Source organism: Scyliorhinus canicula, chromosome 1, assembly GCF_902713615.1.
Source record: "Scyliorhinus canicula chromosome 1, sScyCan1.1, whole genome shotgun sequence".
Taxonomy (NCBI): domain Eukaryota; kingdom Metazoa; phylum Chordata; class Chondrichthyes; order Carcharhiniformes; family Scyliorhinidae; genus Scyliorhinus; species Scyliorhinus canicula.
This window is the reverse complement of record NC_052146.1, coordinates 223,026,555-223,047,588: the sequence shown is the minus strand read 5'-3', so window position 1 is coordinate 223,047,588 and position 21,034 is coordinate 223,026,555. Positions and strand designations below refer to the sequence as shown.

Sequence of the window (21,034 nt, the reverse complement as noted above, 5' to 3'; positions counted from 1 at the left end):
AGGACTGGGAGACACAGGACACAGGAACGCAGGGGACCGACACGCAGGACTGGGAGACACAGGACACAGGAACGCAGGGGACCGACACGCAGGACTGGGAGACACAGGACACAGGAACGCAGGGGACCGACACGCAGGACTGGGAGACACAGGCCACAGGAACACAGGGGACCGACACGCAGGACTGGGAGACACAGGCCACAGGAACGTAGCGGACTGACACGCAGGACTGGGAGACACAGGACACAGGAACGCAGGGGACCGACATGCAGGACTGGGAGACACAGGCCACAGGAACGCAGGGGACTGACACGCAGGACTGGGAGACACAGGCCACAGGAACGCAGGGGACTGACACGCAGGACTCAGAGACACAGGACACAGGAACGCAGGGGACTGACACACAGGACTCAGAGACACAGGACACAGAGTGGGAGCCCGAAGCGAGGGAGATAGTTTGCCGTGCAGGAAAAACAGGGAGCGAACAGCGTCTTACCAGATCTGGGTGTACAAAGCTCTCGGTGCTCCCGGAGTCGAAGACGCACGGTGTACTGTACCCGTTGATTTTAACAGTCATCATCGAGTTGCGGAAGTGTTTCGGGCGCGACTGGTCCAACGTGACCGCGCTGAGTTGCAGGTAGTCGGTGGCTCGATCAGCTGTGCTGGAGTGGCCCTGTGATGAATGCCCGCTGAGGTCGCAGTCTTCGATTTGAGTTTCTGAGTTTGGAGAGGATGGAGCCCAAGATGGCCGCCCTCGTGGATCGCACGTGGCGGGCGGCGAGGAAGATGGCATCCAAGATGGCGGCCCCCATGAGTCGCACGTGGCCGGCCGCGTGGTGGGGGGTTGCCAAGATGGCGGCCCCCATGGGTCGCACGTGGTGGTTGGGGGCGGAGTAGGAGTACAGGCCGCAGCGTTACGGGGCCTGCGGGCCTGCGCATTCGGGGAGCGAGTGCTCTGGGCTGCGAGAGAGTTTGGGGCAGAAGTTTTCTTCGCCAGGCATACCCGGGCATAGTGTCCTTTGCGACCGCAGCTGCTGCAGGTCGCGTTGCGGGCCGGGCAGTGCTGCCGCGAGTGCTGGGGCTGTCCACAAAAGTGGCACGCTGGTGCAGTATAGTGGCTGGGTGGTCGCGCGGCGCAGGCCTGGGGCAGTCGCTGTTCGGGGGCCCATGACGGGGCCGTGGGGTCCGCAGGGAACGAGGTGAGGCTGCGGAATGAGACCTCCATAGTAGTGGGGAGTTCTACAGTGTCTTCTAAGTTTTGGGCCCCCTTCTCAAGCAACCGCTGGCGCACGTAGTTGGACCTGAGGCCTGCAACGAATACATCTCGGACAGCGAGTTCCCTGTGTTCGGCAGGGGTTACAGCTTGGTAATTACAGTCCCGGGATAAGGCTTTTAAATCGCGCAGGAATTCTTCTAGCGATTCTGTGGGGCGCTGGCGGCGAGTCATAAAAACGCGGCGCGTGTAGACCTCATTGACGGGCCTCACGTACATTCTGTCGAGCAGGGCCAGGGCCTCCGTATATGAGTTGGTACAATTAAGTTGAGTAGAGATACGATGGCTCACCATTGTGTGCAGTAGGCTGAGTTTCTGCTCCTCTGTAGTTTCTGTAGTGCTTGCTTCAGCCAGGTAGGCCTTAAAACATCGGAGCCAGAGTGAAAAGATTTCTTTCGCCTCTGCATCCTGTGGGTCGAGTTCCAGTCGATCAGGTTTGAGGGCTGATTCCATAGTCGTTTCTTACTGTTTCTTAAGACGATTAAATTGATGAGACCATCAATTCACGCGACACGTGGTTAGAAGTGAACAGTGGTTTTAATCATCTTACAACAGAGCCTGCCTGTGACGAGATGAACTCGAGATGAACTGGCAGCAGGTTCACAGCACAGATCTTTACACTTCCGGTTGGTGGAGGAGCCATGGGTGGAGCCAAGGGTGGAGCCCAATTACAAACTCCTCATCTCCCCCTATGGGCAGGGCCGCGCGATTACACACAATCCGGTACAGAGTACAGGCTCAATACATGTGGTACAATACAGTGTGAATTACTGAGGTTTATAATTCACCACAAGGACACAGGAACACAGGGGACCGACACGCAGGACTTGGAAACACAGGACACAGGAACACAGGGGACCGACACGCAGGACTAGGAAACACAGGACACAGGAACACAGGGGACCGACACGCAGGACTAGGAAACACAGGACACAGGAACACAGGGGACCGACACGCAGGACTGGGAGACACAGGACACAGGAACACAGGGGACCGACACGCAGGACTGGGAGACACAGGACACAGGAACACAGAGGACAGACACACAGAGGACGAACACACAGAGGACGAACACCCAGAGGACAGACACACAGAGGACTAACAGACACAGGACGAACACACAGAGGACGAACACCCAGAGGACAGACACACAGAGGACTAACACTCAGAGGACAGACACACAGAGGACGGTGCACAAGGGGCCATCGCACCATGTGATTGACACAGGAGACCCCTGTCTTTGCCTCTGATGAGGACACAGATTTAGACTTACCATCACTGCTATCTCCTCCAACCTCCACCATCGCAGAGACTACCACCTCGGTTGGTCTCTTTAGTGATGAGGCTTCTGGGACACTCACTGGTGTGCATCACTCAGCCGCTCTGGTACAGCAGGTGGAGGTAGGAGCAGCCGACGGCCGGGCGGTCGGAGGAACGCTCGGTCCCAGGGACCAGTTGACGCCCAGGCGGGTCCTGGGTTCCTGGAATTTCCACACCCACCTAAAGGCCTGATACAGTCAGAGACCCAGTGACGAGAGAAGGGGATTACGGCCGGTTTCCAGCACTTGCAGATGCAGGTGGAGGAGTGCATCAATGTGCAGGAGCAGGGAATGGAGCGAGTCATGAGTGCCACCCAGGCCAAAACCGCACAGATGGCTTCTGCGGTGGAGGCAATGGGGGTAACAGTGTTGGGCATGGTTCAGGTTATGCAAGGCCTGGGGCTATCTGTGCACGCGGCATCCATGGCCCAGGACAGGACTACCCTCTCACCGGCAGCTGCAGATCACAGCGGTGCTCCTCACCGTGGCCGTCTCAAAAGGTCATGGGTCAGGTCATACAAGGCATGGGGCTTCATGTGCATGCGTCATCCGTGGCCCAGGACAGGGCTGCCCTCTCAAAGGCAGCCTTGTGCCAGAGCCAGCTGGACATTTCAGCGGCGCTCCGCAGTGTGGCCCACTCTCAGCAGGCCATGGCTGACAGCATTGCCGCCATTGCCTAGGTACTGGCCGGCGTCGCACAGACCCAGACAGGGATAACCAACTCCCTGAGCTCCATGGTTGCTAACTTACAGACCCTGATCAATACCACAGCGGGCCTCCAGGGCTGGCAGAGCCAGGTGTCGGGGGTGCCTCGGGCGTTGTCCCTGCTCACAGCCCCATCCCATGGAGAAGTCCGGGGGCCATCAGGCACCCGAGGGAGGAGAAGGTGCTGGGGCCCATGCCGGTGCCTCCTGCAGGGGAGGTCCCGGAACACCACGGCACCTCGGACCCCCCCCCCCCCCCCCCCCCCCCCCCGGTCCCTGGTGCATCTGATGTGGCAGCGGGCAGAACAGGGTAGCAGTATGCCATCCGGGATGCCCGAGATGCAGCCTGGCCCATCCAGGCCGGGCCGCCTCAGGAAACGAGCTCCAAAGGCGCCCTAGTCGCAGGGCAGGAGTCACAACAGTCCACCTCCACTTCTGGCGTACCTTCTGGGGAACCACCGGGACATAGTGATAGGACCCGTAAGGTCAGAAAGTTAGACACCTAGTAAGTTGGCACAGGTGCAGGGCACTGCTTAGTTATAGGGGCTAGGGCACATGTATACAGCAGAACGTTTCTTATTAAACACACTGTAAGGCCGATGAAAGCTGCCTCAGTGCTCTGTCCGATGCGTGTGGGGGTGGGGGCGGGAAATGAGTGCCACTGTGGGTGAGGGGTGATGGAACATTGAGCCCTGGTGGCTGTGACGTGCCACCCCCCCCCCCCCCCCCCCACCCCCCACCCCCATCGCCGGGCGTCTACACCATCCCGTCCGCAGTGAGACAACAGGGCCATGTGATGTAGTGTACAGCCCGCATAGAGGGACTACCCAGGTGGAGGCTGTTACTGTGGGCACTAGTCTAACAATGTGGAGCTCAGAGCTCATTGCAGAGTGGGCTGTCATCATCCCCTACGCCATGGACCAGACCCACTGTCACTGGCAAACCAGTGCCCCCAGCTCGTTGTGCAGCAGGTGGATGTGTAATGGTCATGTGCATGCGGGTGATGCGGTGGTGTGGGAGCTAAGGTTGGTTGGGAGTGGGGGAGGTGCGTCTCATGGGTGTTGTGGGTGGTGAGGGCGGTGGGCGGTGAGGCGGTGCCGTACTTTGGTGCCCGTGCCCCTGCTCAGCAAACCCCCCCCCCCACCCTCGTCGGTGAAACATGCGTCTATTAACTCGTTCCATGCTCGCTGGCCCAGCCAGTGGCGTTGGGCAACCTCCCATTCATGTCCAGCCCCCATGTCCCGTACATTGCGCCTCCCCCACCCCCCCTCCCCATCCTCCTCAGCTGGAGAGGCGTGCCCTTCGTCGTGATCCACTCTCTCCCCTCCTCCTCCTCCTCCAGCACATCACTCCGCTGCTGGGCTATATTGTGGAGGACGCAGCAGACCACCACGATGCGGCCAACCCTATTCGAGGGCCCCTCCAGAATGGCCCAGGCACCTGAAGCGCATCTTCAGCAGGCCAAAGCATCTCTCGAACACACCACTGGTTACACAATGGGCATCATTGTAGCGGGTCTCCGCATCGGTCTGTGGCCTCCGTACAGGAGCCATCAGCCATGACCGCAACGGGTAACCCCTGCCATCCAGCAACCAGCTCCGCAGCCGGGGGGGGGGGGTTTCTCTCGAACATGCCGGGGATGAATGATTGCGCCAGGATAAACTAGTCATGCAAACTGCCCGGGTACCAGGCGCAGACGTGCAGGATCTTCATCTGGTGGTCACAGACCACCTGAATGTTCATGGAGTGATACCCCTTCCTGTTCATGAACATCGGCCTGTTACACGATGGTGGCAGCATGGCGACGTGCACCCCATCGATGACCCCCTGGACCATGGGTATCCAGACGACGGCAGCATAACCCGCTGCCGGGCATCCTGGTGGGCACGGTCCACGGGGAATTGAACGTACCGGTCCGCAAGGTCATACAGAGCGTCAGCCACTGCACGGATGCACCTGTGCATCGACCCCTGGGAGATGCCGGACAGGTCCCCACTCCGTGACTGGAACGAGCCCGTGGCGTAGACGTTTGACGGCCACCAGGAGAGGATGTCCACCCCACTCCTACGCCGTGCCAGGTGTGCCATCATGTGGCAGATATGGGCGACGGTTTCTCGGGTCATCCGGAGTCTCCTCCTGCATGCCCTGTCCGGGAGGTCATCGAAGGACATGCGGCGCCGGTACACATGAGGCCCCATCAGGAGCTTTCATGGCACCACCTCCCCCCTTGCCTTGGTCATCCTCCTGTGCCTGTCAGGCGGGTGCCCCTCCAACCTGAGCGACTGCTGACTGCTCCTCTGCTGCAGCCTTTGCCTCCTCTCTGAGATGCTCCTGCCCCCACAGGGCTTCATGCAGGGCAGCGGCCCCCGCCACGGCGGCCAACATTACTGGAAGATGCCCAAACATTATGATCTGCAGGGGGTGGGGGTAGACAAAGTTTAATCATGGCACATACCCCCCTCTACAACCACTGCCATTAAGCAATGTGGTCGCCCTGGTTGGCAGCTCACGCCCCAGCCACGCATGCCCCCACCCCCGCCCGCACCCACGGTGGCCTAACTCCTGTCCCCGTCCCTCCTGCCAGGGCCACCGCCTGATGGCACTGCCGTCACTGGGGGCTGCCATGGTTACAGCCTTGGATCTACCCGCCGGTGGGTGCCGCCGGCTGGGTGGGGTATCTTGTGGGGGGGGGGTGGTCCAGCACCCATCAGAATGGCCGAGAGTGCTGGGCTGAGCCAGCGTTCGGGGTGGGTGCCCATCAGCATGGCCTAAGTATGGCATCCGTGGCATTGGCACCGCCCTGTCATGGCGGGCGGTTCCTGGCTCCATGGCTGCCTTCCCCAGCCCCCTCGACCCTGGCTGACGCGGGCTCGGAGAATCCCGCCCCAGTTCTTTCACCTCAACAAGCAGGAAAGAAAGCGCGAGAGTTCCTTCCACCTCCAAGGTGCAAACACTGCTGCCAAGTTCTCACAGGAATCGTCATGCAGGAATCAATCCCTGACTGTGGTCAGGCAGAAAACTGTCCCTGGCTAACCCACCATTTGCCAGTTAACCAATCGAACCAACTCCTCCCAAAACTGGTTCCTAAGATCCACTCAGTGCCAAGGAGTCTGGTTTCTCTTTTCCAAAATACAAAGTCTGCCACCACAGTGTCCGGGCAAGCAGATTGTTTCACTTCGAGTCTTCTGCTTAAAGGCACATTCTGATTATGGGTCCATGGACAAAAAATAATAAAAGAAAATAAATGGGATGAAAGAAAAATAAACAGCACGGACTCTTACACCACACTACATGAAGGATGTGATTGCATTAGAAAAGATGCAGAGGAGATTTACCAGGATGTTGCCTGGACTGGACGGTTTCAGCCATGAAGAGAGGCTGGTTAGGCTGGGATTGATTTCCTCAGAACAGAGGGGGGACCTCATTGAGATGAACAAAATTATGAGGGACATAGAGTGCAGAAGGAGGCCATTCGGCCCATCGAGTCAGCATCAACAAACTTAAGCCCTCACTTCCACCCTATCCCCTTAACCCAATCACCCCTCCTAACCTTTTTTGGACACTAAGGGCAATTTATCATGGCCAATCCATCTAACCTGCACACCATTGGGCTGAGGGAGGAAACCAGAGCACCCGGAGGAAACCCACGCAGACACGGGGAGAACGTGCAGACTCCGCACAGACATTGACCCAGCGGGGAATCGAACCTGGGACCCTGGCCCTGTGAAGCCACAGTGCTAGCCACTTGTGCTACCATGCTGACATAGGTAGGGTAGATAGGAAGAAACTGTTCCCTTCAGTCAAGGGGTCAATAACCAGGGGCATAGATTTACGGTGAGCAGGAGATTTTGAGGGGATTTGAGGAAAATACCTTTCACCCAATGGATGGTGGGAATCTGGAACTCACTGCCTGAAAGGATGGTAGAGGCTGGAATCCTCACAATATTTGAAAAATATTTAGATTTGCACTTGAAATGCCAAAGCACACAAGGTTACACGACACGTGTGGCCGGTGGGTGCCGTCATCTTACCCGACCCAGGACCCATGCCCCCCGGGCACCTCACCCGGCCGCTCGTCGCCTGCAACCGCCAATGACCAACCGCGTCTTGCCTCGGTCACAATTGACCAGTCCCGTCCACACAACCTTGCAACTGCTTCAACCAAAGTGAAGGTCGATGGGCACGAGATCTGCTGCCTGCTGGACTCTGGGAGCACCGAGAGCTTCATTCACCCCGATACGGTAAGGCGGGGCTCCCTCGCGGTACACCCCGCTAACCAGAGAATCTCCCTGGCCTCCGGGTCCCACGCCGTGGCGATCCGGGGGTATTGCATCACCACCCGCACTGTCCAAGGCATGGAGTTCAGCAGCTTCCGCCACTATGTCCTTCCCAACCTCTGTGCTGCCCTGCTACGCGGCCTTGACTTCCAGTGCAACCTCCAGAGCCTAACACTGAAATTTGGCGGGTCCCTACCACCCCTTACTGTTTGCGGCCTCGCGGCCCTAAAGGTCGATCCACCTTCTCTCTTCGCAAATCTAACCGTGGATTGCAAATCCGTCGCCACCAAGAGCAGACGGTACAGCGCCCAGGACAGAACCTTTATCTGGTCCGAAGTCCAGCGACTGCTTCGGGAAGGCATTATCGAGGCCAGCAACAGCCCCTGGAGAGCCCAAGTGGTAGTTGTGAAAACTGGGGAGAAAAACAGCATGGTCATTGACCACAGTCAAACCATCAATCGGTACACACAGCTCGACGCGTACCCCCTCCCACGCATATCTGATATGGTCAATCAGATTGCACAGTACCGGGTCTTCTTAACTGTGGACCTGAAATCTGCCCACCACCAGCTCCCCAGCCGCAAGGCAGACAGCCCATACACTGCCTTCGAGGCAGATGGCCGCCTTTACCACTTATTTAGGGTTCCCTTTGGCGTCACCAACGGGGTCTCGGTCTTCCAACGGGAGATGGACCGAATGGTTGACCGGTACGGACTGCGGGCCACCTTCCCGTACCTGGACAATGTCACCATCTGCGGCCACGATCAGCAGGACCGTGACGCCAACCTTGCCAAATTTCTCCACACCACCACTCTCCTCCACCTGACCGTTTAGCCATCCTCGGCTAAGTGGTCCAGAACGGAGTTCTGGGGCCCGATCCCGACCGCATGCGCCCCCTCATGGAAGTCCCCCTTCCCCACTGCTCCAAGGCCCTCAAACGACGCCTGGGGTTATTTTCTTATTACGCCCAGTGGGTCCCAAACTATGTGGACAAGGCCCGCTGTTCTTCCCCTGTTTTTCCCCTGACGGCCGAGGCTCACCAGGCCTTCAACCATTTCAAGGCCGACATCGCCAAGGCCGCAATGCACACGGTCGCCGAGACACTCCCCTTCCAAGTCGAGAGCGATACATCAGATGTCGCTCTGGCCGCCACCCTCAACCAGGCAGGCAGGCCTGTGGCATTCTTGCCCGCACACCACATGCCTCCGAAATTCAGCACTCTTCCGTTGAAAAAGAGGCCCAAGCTATCGTTGAAGCTGTGCGGCATTGGAGGCATTACCTGGCCGGCAGGAGATTCACTCTCCTCACTGACCAACGGTCGGTTGCCTTCATGTTCAACTACACACAGCGGGGCAAGATCAAAAATGATAAGATCTTGAGGTGGAGGATCAAGCTCTCCACCCACAACTACGAGATTTTGTATCACCCCGGTAAGCTCAACGAGCCCCCCGGTGCCTGATCCTGAGGTACATGTGCCAGCGCACAGGTGGACCGACTTCGCACCCTGCACGACGATCTCAACCACGAATAAAGTGATCAAAACTACATATTTACACATAAACATAGTGTCATAGAATGATTGGACACCTGTGCCACCTAGTGCCATTAGAAGGTTTTTCACTTACGTCCCCTATAAAATATGTTTTGATCCAACACCAATCTCGGCAGCCAAGATGGAGGTAGCCTGCTGAGGGCTATTCACCACTGCCTGAGATGACCATGGTAATCATCCTATAGTGGTCTGAGACCTGGAGGGCTTCAGCCTGTTGAGGGTCGCCTGCATAGGTGCAGGGGCACCTCCTGAGTTCTTCCCATTTGGAAGTTCTGGGTCACTGTCAGAGGGGTGGAGAAGCAGCAACTCATCCTGGGGATACTTTGAGATGATGCCCATAAGGAGGCTTTCTGGCACTCTTCATCCTTGTCAGTTCCCAATGCCACCTTCCTGACTCCAGGAGGAGAAATGGTACCTGGAGTGAGGTTGAGGTGCCTCGTCTCATTCTCGCCTTGCTAAGGGTATATAGATCCATGGCCAGATCAACAGAATGAAGGTTCAAGCGCCTATCTGGCAGCCACTGAGTGTTCTGCTAGATCAAGCTCTCCATGGCGGTCACTAGCCTCTAAGTGGAGGAGGTCTAACACTCACGTACTGGGGAAATGGCTTGGATGGACTCCTCTACCATTAGCTCGAAGCTGCACATAGTCTCTGGCATCTCAGCCAGAAGTTCCCCTGCCTCCCTCTGCGTCTCCAGCAGGTGTCCAGTGGCTGTTCCCAGCGACCCGTCGTCAGTTTGGGATTCAGAATGGACCTGGTCTCCAGATACCTGCTGTCTGACAGGGTCTTGGCTGCAACAACTTGTGTTCATCAGATTGTGATATCAAGCCTAATTGCAAACAAATTCCTACCGAGGTGGCTGCCTCTGTACTGGTGTGGGGGAATAATGCAATGGTGTATCCTCTTGAGAGGTCCATATCATGGGGTGAAATTCTATCTTGTTGCAAACTGTGATTGATGCGTCTCCTGACTGGGAGGACCTGTGGTGGAGAACACAAAGAATTACTTTGTGGTTATGCACAATCCCTTTAACCAGCAGTGTCATACATGTCTCCCGTCTGCCTAGTTCTCAACGATACATCCTCACTTGTTGATGAGACCATCAATTCACGCGACACGTGGTTAGAAGTGAACAGTGGTTTTAATCGTCTTACAACAGAGCCTGCCTGTGACACGATGAACTCCAGATGAAATGGCAGGCAGGCTCTCAGCATCAACCTTTATACTTCCGGTTAGGGGGGAGGAGCCGTGGGTGGAGTCAAGGGTGGAGCCCAGTACAAACTCCCGTACACTCCCAGTGCATCTCCCCCTAGTGGCAGAGCAGCGCAACTGCTCGTGTGCCGAGCTTACAGAGACATAGTACAACATGTGTAATACAGTGTGAATTACGCTACTGTGATTCACCACACTTATTTTGTCTTGACAATCCAGCTTGCTCCCCAGCCAGTACAACTGCCTCCTCCTCTGTCGGGGTCAACATGCTGATATGAAGGACACCACAGGCTCTCCCTAATATTATGTGTTATTTTGTCTGCAGACAATCAGAAGGACTGAGTATCATCTTAATGGACAGCAAACCCCTTTAAGAACATACAGGCCTATGACAGCTAGCATCACCCCCCCTAGTAAATGTTCCACACCCATGCTGTTCTATAACTGGCAAAACATTCACAACATGAACTGGCTCCTATGCATTCAGTCCAAATGTTCAATCTAGTGCTGAGGTCGAGAACCCAACCTTCTGGCTGGCGTCCTTCGCCACATTTACATTGTTTGATGCCATTTTGCGGTCACGAGAGTGCTGCCCTCGTGAAGCCCTGGAGGTCATTAACATTTTTGCAGCATTGGACCCAGTTTTACGTTTGGGCCCTACAGCTACTATACTCCGCTGCAATCTCCATCCAGGCCTCCTTGCTCAGGTGGGAGGATCTCCTGCTGCCACCTCTAGTAAACCACCTGCCATTCCCAGACAGCCTGGGATACATTGCTAAACCATGGGCCCATTCATTCTCTGTATTGAGACATGTGCCTGCTTTTGAAAGGGGATGTAAGCAGGTAATTGGGATCAGCAGATGGGAATGGGATCGCTTCTCGGCCTTTTGGCTAAGATGAGCTTGAGGTCAGGTGTAATGTCTCTCTTGTGGGGGTGTATGAATTATATTTAATTTGAATTGGTTTATGGAGCAGGCAAGGAGCTGGATTAAGGATTTGCCCCTGTCCACACCCAGAGCTCTGGCTTTGTAACTCTGATAAAGAAATTTTAAAAACTGATGGGAATGGGTCGCAACAGCTCCAGGTACTCCAACTTTGCAGGTTGGGGGGGGGGGGGGGTTACAGTTTAAATACAGCCTCTCAGACAGGCAGAATTATATTGCTGACTTGTAGGGAGTGGACGTTTGCCTGGGTGACATTTAAATATGATGCCCGGACCTTCAACGTTGTGAGATAATGGTGGTGTCAGCAATCCTCTGTCTGTCTCATCACACAATTGGCCGGGACCCTCGATTCTGCATAACTGACTGACTGACAGCCTCATGATTGCATGTGGCCAGCCACCTGTCTCCAAGCAGAGATGCTGCACACCTCCAGACCCACCATCAGAACATCTGCCACTGCAACTGAATTCTGTCCCTGGACTCAACAAGATTAACAAAAGAAAAATAAGAGTAATGAAGTAAATTAAAGGCACTAAAGGGTGACAAATTCCCAGAACCAGATGGATTTCATCCCAAAGTTTTTAAGGAAGTAGGTGAGAATATTGTAGATGCTGTAATTATAATCTCTCAATTTGGGAACTGTTCCTTTATATTTGAAAATGATGTCATTTCACAACTTTAAAAACTTGAGAGGGGGCAAACAAGAAATGACGCATCAGTTAGCCTAGCAACTATCATTGAGCAACTGCTAGAATCTATAATTTAGGATAGAGTGACAGAACACCTTGAAAATTTTCAGCTATTCAAAAGGAGCCAGCATGTAAAGGGTCGGTCATTCTTGATCAACCTGGTCAGATATTTTGAAAAGGTGACTAAAGTGGTGGACAGAGGAATGTATAGCTCATGAAATTAAAGGCAAATATTCGCCTGGTTAGAAAATTGACTGGGAGGCAGGAGACAGAATTGAAGGTTAATAGGCAAGTGCTCTAACTGGCAGGATGTGGCAAGAGATGTCCTGTGAGAATCTGTGATGGGGCCTCAACTACTCATGCTATTTATTTTAATAATAATCTTTATTAGTGTCACAAGTAAGCTTACTCTAACACTGCAATGAAGTAACTGTGAAAATCCCCTAGTCACTACATTCCGGCTGTTCGGGTACACTGAGGGAGAATTCAGAATGTCCAATTCACCTAACAAGCACGTCTTTTGGGACTTGTGGGAGGAAACCGGAGCACCCGGAGGATACTGGGAAGGAAATGGTGAAGTGGTAGTGTCGCTGGACTAGTGGGTTCGAATCCCACCAGGGCAGATGATGAAATATGATTTCAATAAAAAATCTGGAATTAAAAGTGTAATGATGACCATTAAGCCATTGTCGATTGTCGGAATAACCCAGCTGGCTCATTAATATCCTTTAGGGAAGGAGATCTGCCATCCTTACCTGGTCTGGCCTACATGAGACTCCAGATCCACAGTAATGTGGTTGACTCTTAAATGCCCTGAGGGAAGGGCAATAAATGCTGGGCCAGATAGTGATGGCCCAGCCAGCAACCCCATATCCCATGACCGAATAAAGGAAAAAAAAACTCCTCCACTCCCCTGAGGCTCTCCTTCCCTGACCTGCGCCTAGGCCAGGGTTTTTATACATCTGGGTCTCTCCTTGTAGTGAGGAAGCCCCACCCTTCCAAGGGGAAGTTCCACCCCACCCTTAATGGTGAAGTTCATATTCCTTCAGGTATTGTCCTTATCCCAGGACCTCCATTGGGGTTACAACAGGTACCACCACTCACTTTTAGGGGTCAATTGGGCAAGAAAAAATAAACTTGCATTTATATTTCTCAATATGTCCCAAAGGTGCTTCACAGCCAATTAATCTGAAGTATAATTTCTATTTTGTTGTGGTCAAAAGCAGCAGGACTCATGAACAGTAAATGAGATATGTACCCGGCAATCTGTTCTTGATGGTGTTGGCTGAAGAATGAACGATGACCAAGAAACCAGAAGAATTCACAGCTCTTCTTAAAAGACTGCCAAGGAATCTTTCAAATCTATATGAGCAGGGCAACAAGACCTCAGTTTAATATCTAATCTGAAAGACAGCCAACATCTTTCCGCAATGCATTGGCGTGTCAGCCATGATTGTGTGCCACCGTGCTACTATAGGGCATGAGCTACAACCTCCTGACACAAAAGCTCTGTCACTGAACCAAACTAACACTCTATTAGCTGGCACTTGGGCAGAGGATGCCAGAATGTTCAGTATCTTGGAACCATTTGCCAACAAATAGTTTCAGGGTTTATTTCTTCACAAGCCTAGTGTTAAATTTACAACAAGTTACAAAAATGTGGAGTTGTTTATAAACATGCATCAAAACACTGCTGCAATTTGATTTGACACTAGTTAAGCATGATTCCAGGACCAAGGAAGTATTTATATGCTCAAAGTGAAAATCTCATTAGCAAAGTACCCCTTGTGGGAGAGACTAGAACTGGGGCAGACGATTTAAAAATAGGTGGTCTCCCATTAAAATTTCCCTCTCAGAGGGTGGTGAATCTTTGGAACTCTGTTCCCCAGCGGGCACTGGACGCAAGGTCAATTAATATTCTTAAAGCAGAGGTAGATAGATGCTTGATTAACAAGGCAGTCAAAGGTTATCTGGAAGAGGCGGAATGTGGAGTTGAGGCCACAGTCAGATCCGCCATGATCTTGTTAAATGGCTGAGCAGGTGTGAGGGGCCGAATGGTCATACGTACACGCATGAAAAGAGTCCATGGTCTGCGGGGGGGGGGGGGGGGGGGGGGAGTCAGAAAAAATTGGCAGAAAACAAAAACATTACTCAGCTTCACCACTGGGGGGACAGGATTGTCTTTTCACCATATAATGCATTGTGGGAATTCTGACATCATTGGAACTAATTTATTCATGGGACAATTGCTCACGGATAAAGAGTTGTTCTTGTTCTAATTATGTTTTTGAGCTGATTCATTTTTACTATAAATACACACTGAATATATATTGTGTAAAATTAGGTTATCCAATTCAGAATGCATTCTAAGATAAAGAATCTGTGAGAACCCTGGTTTGGAAATAATACAGAGCCACAAACTATTATTCCACGACATGCAGCACAAGGCTCAGAATGCTTGGCAGAAGCATTTGTTTGTGTGAAAACTCCTGAAAAGTTAAACATGAAAATACAGCATATATCAGGAAATGCTTATTTTAATGCCATCCTAAATCAAGTTTCCATGACATAAAAGAGCAGAGTGGCACAGCAGAAGCGTGCTGGGCCCACAACCCAGAGGTCGATGGATCAAAACCATCCTCTGCCATTTACGTTTGCATCACACCAAAAATGATTATGTCTCTCTTACCCAGCAATAAATCCGCAATTTGGGGTTAGCCCTGCTGCCTCACGGCGCCGAGGACCCGGGTTTGATCCCAGCCCCGGGTCACTGTCCGTGTGGAGTTTGCACATTTTCCCCCTGTCTGCGTGGGTTTCACCCCCACAACCCAAAGATGTGCAGGGTAGGTGGATTGGCCACACTAAATTGCCGCTTAATTGGAAAAAAAATAATTGGGTACTCTAAATTTTTTTTTTAAGTTTTCACGACTTGACAACAAAGCTGTATGGGAGATATGGAAGTGAGTACAGAGGTGTGAATATAAATCAATCATATGGTCTTTACCTAATTCTCTCGCATCTCATCTTGAGCTGTTGGATTTAGGCAGTAATTTGGACTGAAGCAGTCCTTGCTTCATAGCTGGCCGGTCACAGGAGACTGTTGTTACTGACTACAATCTACTTATACGGTGGGCTGTGAAAAGAAAAAGGATAGAATAAACTGGAAAAGAAGGATAATAACAAGGTGAGCAAATGGGAAAGAGACAGGACAGAGTAAAACAGAAAGGAGAGAACATCACAAAATAGCAAAAACAAGAAAGAGCTTTGTTTTCACAGTGTGTTCACATTCTTGGGGAATTGGGGAAGGCAGAGCTTCATGCATAATTGAATGCACACACAGAACTCTTCACTGGCTTCCCAACATACTGGTGTAACCATTAAAAACAAATGTGGGAATAGTTTGCTCTTCTCAATCATGCAGGAATGAATGGTGGTGGAGTTTCAACTTTATATGGTTACCATTTTTGACACAGTTACACACAGTTGTTTATAAAACAGTTGGTGCCCATAATATCAAGGTGACTTTCCGAAAATTGCACCAATTTGTTATATGTGTGAGATGATACCTCTGCACCGAAGAATGATGATGATACCCCTACAACATTCCAATCTGAAAAGTGCAGTATAAAAGCAACATAAAAACAAATAATACCACTATTACAAGATTCAGATCCTATTGTACGGGTTATAAGTTTAAGGAGTAAACTTCTGCGATTCACAACAACGTGAAATTATGGTTGATCATTTGTTCCTGTTTTTTTAAGGATCCCAAATCATTGATATTAAGGTCAAGGTTGGCAAGCTGAGCAGAGCTTTCCTGTGTGGGCCAGTAATCCGAGTTCCTGATTGTTGGCCTAAAGGAAAACGTCCCCAATTACTTTTGAAGCTTTTCTGGCAGCCTCAATTTTTTGTGTGGGGGATGGGCTGCACGAATAGTGGCATGTGTCCAGCAGCAGGCAGTGTACCCAAACAAGTCAGGATGTGCAGTGATCTGAATGGCAGGCCTCATTTAAATAATGCATCCCAGATTCCAACTCAACACCTGGCTAGATTCACTACCTGGATGGCTGGCAGGAATGAGAATTTTACCTCAGGAGGCTATATACATTTTTTGCAATATTGTTTACAAAAATTATTCTCTCATCTTATCCATATCTATTTCTGGTGCTCCAAATAATGGAAACAACCTACGTGGGGATAGAGAATAGCACCAAGACATTTTTTGAAGGGTTGTATCTCCTGTAAAGTTAAGTCGCCATAGTCCCAGATGACCATAGGCTGCCTTCCCTTCTGAGAATCACCACACCTCAGGCGAGGGCAAGGTTGAGAATGTGGGCCTTCATGAAAAACCTCAAAAACAAGTACTGAACCCACACTGTTGGCCTGGTTCTGCCTCGCAAGTCAGCTGTTCAGTCAAGTGAGCTAAGCCAGCCACCTTAGCAACACCTGGACAGGGACTTGACCCCTGGATCTCAAATTAAAAGTCTGATGCTCTACTGACTGAGCTACCTGAGACTGTCTCCCACATGGGATAATGGAAGTCATATCTATACTCTGGAAGTCTCTTGGATACAATGCTTGATTTTTTGTATATATCAATTATACAACTCAGAGCCTGCGCATACCAGCTGGCCAGTGTATTCACAGATATCTTCAACAGCTCCCTTCTCCGCTGTGAGGTCCCCACCTCCTTCAAGAAGACCACCATAATACCAGTACTAAAGAAGGACAAGGTAGTGTACCTCAACAACTACCGACCAGTGGCCCTGCTGTCTGTTATCATGAAATGCTTCGAGCAGCTAATCATGAGATGGATCAACACCAGCCTCCCAGACGGTCTCGATCCATTGCAGTTTGCCTATCACCGCATCTGGTCCACAGCAGATGCTACCTCCCTGACTCTACAATTAACACTCGAACCACTCGACAAGAAGGGCACCTATGTAAGACTGCTGTTCATAGATGATAGCTCCGCCTTCAACACCATTATCCCGACAAGACTTATAACCAAACTCTGCAATCTTGGACTTGACCCCTCCCTGTGCAGCTGGAGCCTTGACTTTCTCACCAACAGACCGCAATCTGTCAGGATAGGCAACAGCACCTCCTCCACAATAATCCTCAACACCAGAGCCCCGCAAGGATGTGTGCCCATTCCTCTACTGTACTCCCTATACACACACGACAGTGATGCAAGATTTAACTCCAACTCAATGTATAAGGTTGTGGGTGATACGACTGTCGTGGGTCGTATCTCAAACAACGACGAATGAAAATGATTGAAAATCGCTTCCTGTCACAAGTAGGCTTCAATGAAGTTACTGTGAAAAGCCCCTAGTCGCCACATTCCAGCGCCTGTCCGGGGAGGCTGGTACAGGAATTGAACCGTGCTGCTGGCCTGCCTTGGTCTGCTTTCAAAGCCAGCGATTTAGCCCAGTGAGCTAAACCAGCCCTTACAGAAGGGAGATAAATCACTTGGTTGCATGGTGTACTGAAAACAACCTCTTTCTAAATGTTGGAAAGACCAAAGAACTGATTATCGACTTCACTCCCTTCTGCATCAATGGCTCTGAAGTGCAGATGGTCGATAGCTTTAAGTTCCTGGGGGTCGCCATCACCAACAGTCTGCCCTGGTCCACTCATGTTGATGCAACAGTCAAGAAAGCCCAACAACGTCTCTATTTCCTATGGAAGCTAAAGAAATTCAGCATGTCTGGATCGACTCTCACAAAGTTGTACAGATGTGCCATAGAGAGTATCCTATCCGGCTGCATCACAGCCTGGTATGGCAACTGCTCGGCCCAAGATCGCAAGAAACTGCAGAGTGTGGTGAACTCAGCCCACACATCAGACAAGCTTGCCATCCTCCCATTGATTCTGTATACACCTCTCGCTGCCTCAGGAAGGCAGACAGCATTATCAGAGACCCCTCCTACCCAGGCATTGCCTCCTTCCAGACCCTTCCATCAGGCAGAAGGTACAGAAGTCTGAAGACGCGCACATCCAGACATAGGAACAGCTTCTTCTTCACAGCTGCAAGACTCATCAACAACTCTCCCTCGGACTGATCTGTTCCATGTAAGAACACTGTGCACGACACCCTATGCTGCTCTTGCTCATGTATTTAGGGGCTGGTTTAGCACAGGGCTAAAGAGCTGGCTTTTAAAGCAGACCAAGGCAGGCCAGCAACGCGGTTCAGCCTCCCCGAACAGGCGCCGGAATGTGGCGACTAGGGGCTTTTCACAGTAACTTCATTGAAGCCTACTCGTGACAATAAGCGATTTTGATTTCATTTCATTTCAGTAAGCGATTTTCACTTAATTTCATTTCATTTGCTTTGTTTGGCCTCTTGTTCCGCACTGTAACCAATCACTGTCTGTCGATGTACCATTTGTCAATGTACTCTGCTGATTATTCTTTTTGTCTACTTTGTACGTACTGTGTACGTTCCCTCGGCCACAGAAAAATACTTTTCAGGTATTTCGGTACATGTAACAATAAATCAAATCAAATCAAGGTTCAAGACCCAGTCGAAGGCTTGAGTGTATAATCAAAGCTGCTGATAGAGTAGGAAGGAACTTCAAGAAACTTCAGAGAGTCGTGAACACCGCCCACTGCCGTGGTAAATTGGGCAGCATAATCAAAGACCCGTCCCACCCAGTTTACTCACTCTTCCAACTTCTTCCATCAGGCATGAGATACAAAAGTCTGAGAACATGCAAAAACAACTTCTTCCCTGCTGTTATCAGACTCCTAAACGACCCTCTTATGGACTGATCTGATTAATACTTGAAATGCTGTATGCTTCACGCGATGCCGGTGTTTATGTATTTACATTGTGTACCTTGTGTTGCCCTATTAAGTATTTTCTTTTCGTGTACTAAATGATCTGTTTGAGCTGCATGTAGAAAATACTTTTCACTGTACCTCGGTACATGTGACAATAAACAAATCCAATTACATCTTGTAAGCCTCCCTCTAGTTCCTCAGTAACTTGGTTAACAGCATTTTGTCAGTTCCTTTATGTAATGATTGGAGGATTTTAGGAATATTGGCTTCTAAATATTGGGCCACGTTAATAGGTAGAAGCCTGAGGGTATAGTGTGTTTGGCTGCATGGTAATGTTTTGAAAAATAGTAAATAGCATGTGAAATTGCCCAGAAGAATGTGGATTGACTGGGGAGGTCCCTGGGGAGTTAATGTGCTTTTGCAGCCTGCAGAGATAATGGGCGGGATTCTCCACCGGAGAGATTTTCCATTGCGCCGGCTGCGAGCCATGCCCACAGATTTCTTGGCGGCATGAGGTGACCACAATGGAAATCCCATTGGCGGGTGGCGGGAACAAAGAATCTCGCTGCCGGCGAGGACGCGCCACTGAGAAACACGTGGCTTGCGGACCGGAGAATCCCACCCAATGTGTTTTTCAGCTTGGGGAGATGAGGTTATTGCTATATGGAGCTAAGTCAGAGAGGCAGTGAGTTTGGAGAAGCTTTGAGAGAGAGAGGAGCTGAGTTCTGAACTGTCTGACTCTGAGTCCACAATTTCTTCCAAGTAGGATAGTTTAAAAAAAAGAGTAATAATATTTTACAGCAGAACTTGTCCGAAGACAAGAACGAGGGTGAAACCACCTCGTTGAAGCAGCTATTTGAAGATATTCAGCCAGAGTCTGAAGGGATTCCAACTGATGGATTAAGATGGACTAAAAGCGGTTTGTTTCTTTTCTTGTTGTTTCATGGAAAATTGTATAGTTGTGTTCGGGGGTAATTGTAAGCTCCTTTTCAGGTGTGAAGTTAAAAGTTTAATATAGTATTCAAATTAAGTTTTGTTTTAGAAACGCCAAAGCCTTATATTTTCATGGAATCATTCCTCAAGTGAATCATTCTTTGCCAACAGTCTTAAAATAAACTCAATATTGGGGTTTCGGTCCTGTATCCTAGCCACTGTTAGGGTCTGGTATGGGATCATAATATTAGGAAAAGGTTCCGTTCTGATATGACAATTTTCGAAAAGTTAAGTCACCTTGATAATGAAATTTGTCATCTTACGGGGAACTGGTTGAAATCCTGACGAATTCCAATTTATTTTTAAATGATATTGAAGTAATCACCTATCCATCATCCTTCTAAAAAGGCAAAACTGCTTTTGGTGCACCTAACTTGCTGAGGCTGCAACGTTAAAAGTCTTCAAAATCCAAGATGTCACAGAAAACCAGGTCTGTTGAAATGTTTAAAATATTTGGCGAAAAAGTGGGTTCCATGGTGTCAACTGGTTTGGCATTAAGAGAGCCAAGAGAAATTAAACATGGTGGTGGATCCACTTCCAGCCACTTTGGGCACAGCCCATACTGTATGTCAGACTTGTAAAGGGTGCAAGCACAAAGTGTGCCAGAAGATTGGCAGATTGTGTTGTCACTCAGCATCTAACACTGATTTTGTGCCTAACTTGTCATCCTGGATCTTATAAGTTCTGTTAATACTGGCGTTTAAATACTCTTAGCTGAACATGCATCCAGCTGTCTGAGGGATCCCCAATATGGTGTTATGGCGAGCGGCACAATGGCAAAGTGGTTAGCACTGCTGCCTAACAGCGCCAGAGACCCAGGTTTAATTCCAGCCTTGGGTGACTCTGTCTGGACATACTTTGTGGTATTTTGAATCATTAGTCTTTAGCGCAGCTAGAATTTCATTCTGAAATATTTTACAGGTCAAGTGTCCATTTACCAAAATCCTCTGGGGCAATCATGTTTCAGATCGCAGGCCATTTTGGTTTTCGGATACTGCATATAGGACTAGACCTACATACCTTACAATAACCTAAGTTAAGGGCGACTATAGTCCAAAGTCAATAAGATGGTGAGAAAAGTAAGATGTATGAATAATAAATGCAGGGTACCTGTAATAAGTCCCCACCCATGGCACCGTCTTCAATTCTGCTGTAGGAGAGAGTTCAGAGTGTCGATGTTCTCTGCTGGGAGACTTTCTTCAATAGTTCTTCCAGCTTCAATTTTGCTTTTTATTTCATAGGGGATGCAGTGCGGGTCAGGGCCACTGTGTAGCCCATTGGA

General features: G+C 50.5%; 1 long non-coding RNA gene across 1 annotated transcript in view; it reads right to left on the bottom strand.

Moving 5' to 3' along the window:
- Window positions 1-12,893: 12,893 nt before the first annotated feature.
- The window catches only part of LOC119971974, a 32,022-nt gene continuing 23,881 nt past the window's right edge, over window positions 12,894-21,034 (bottom strand). Inside the window, exons 3-4 of the long non-coding RNA XR_005461958.1 lie at window positions 14,975-15,103; window positions 12,894-13,332 (exon numbers count right to left, since the gene is read on the bottom strand). This is a non-coding gene — a long non-coding RNA (uncharacterized LOC119971974). The remainder of the gene's footprint in view (window positions 13,333-14,974; window positions 15,104-21,034) is intronic.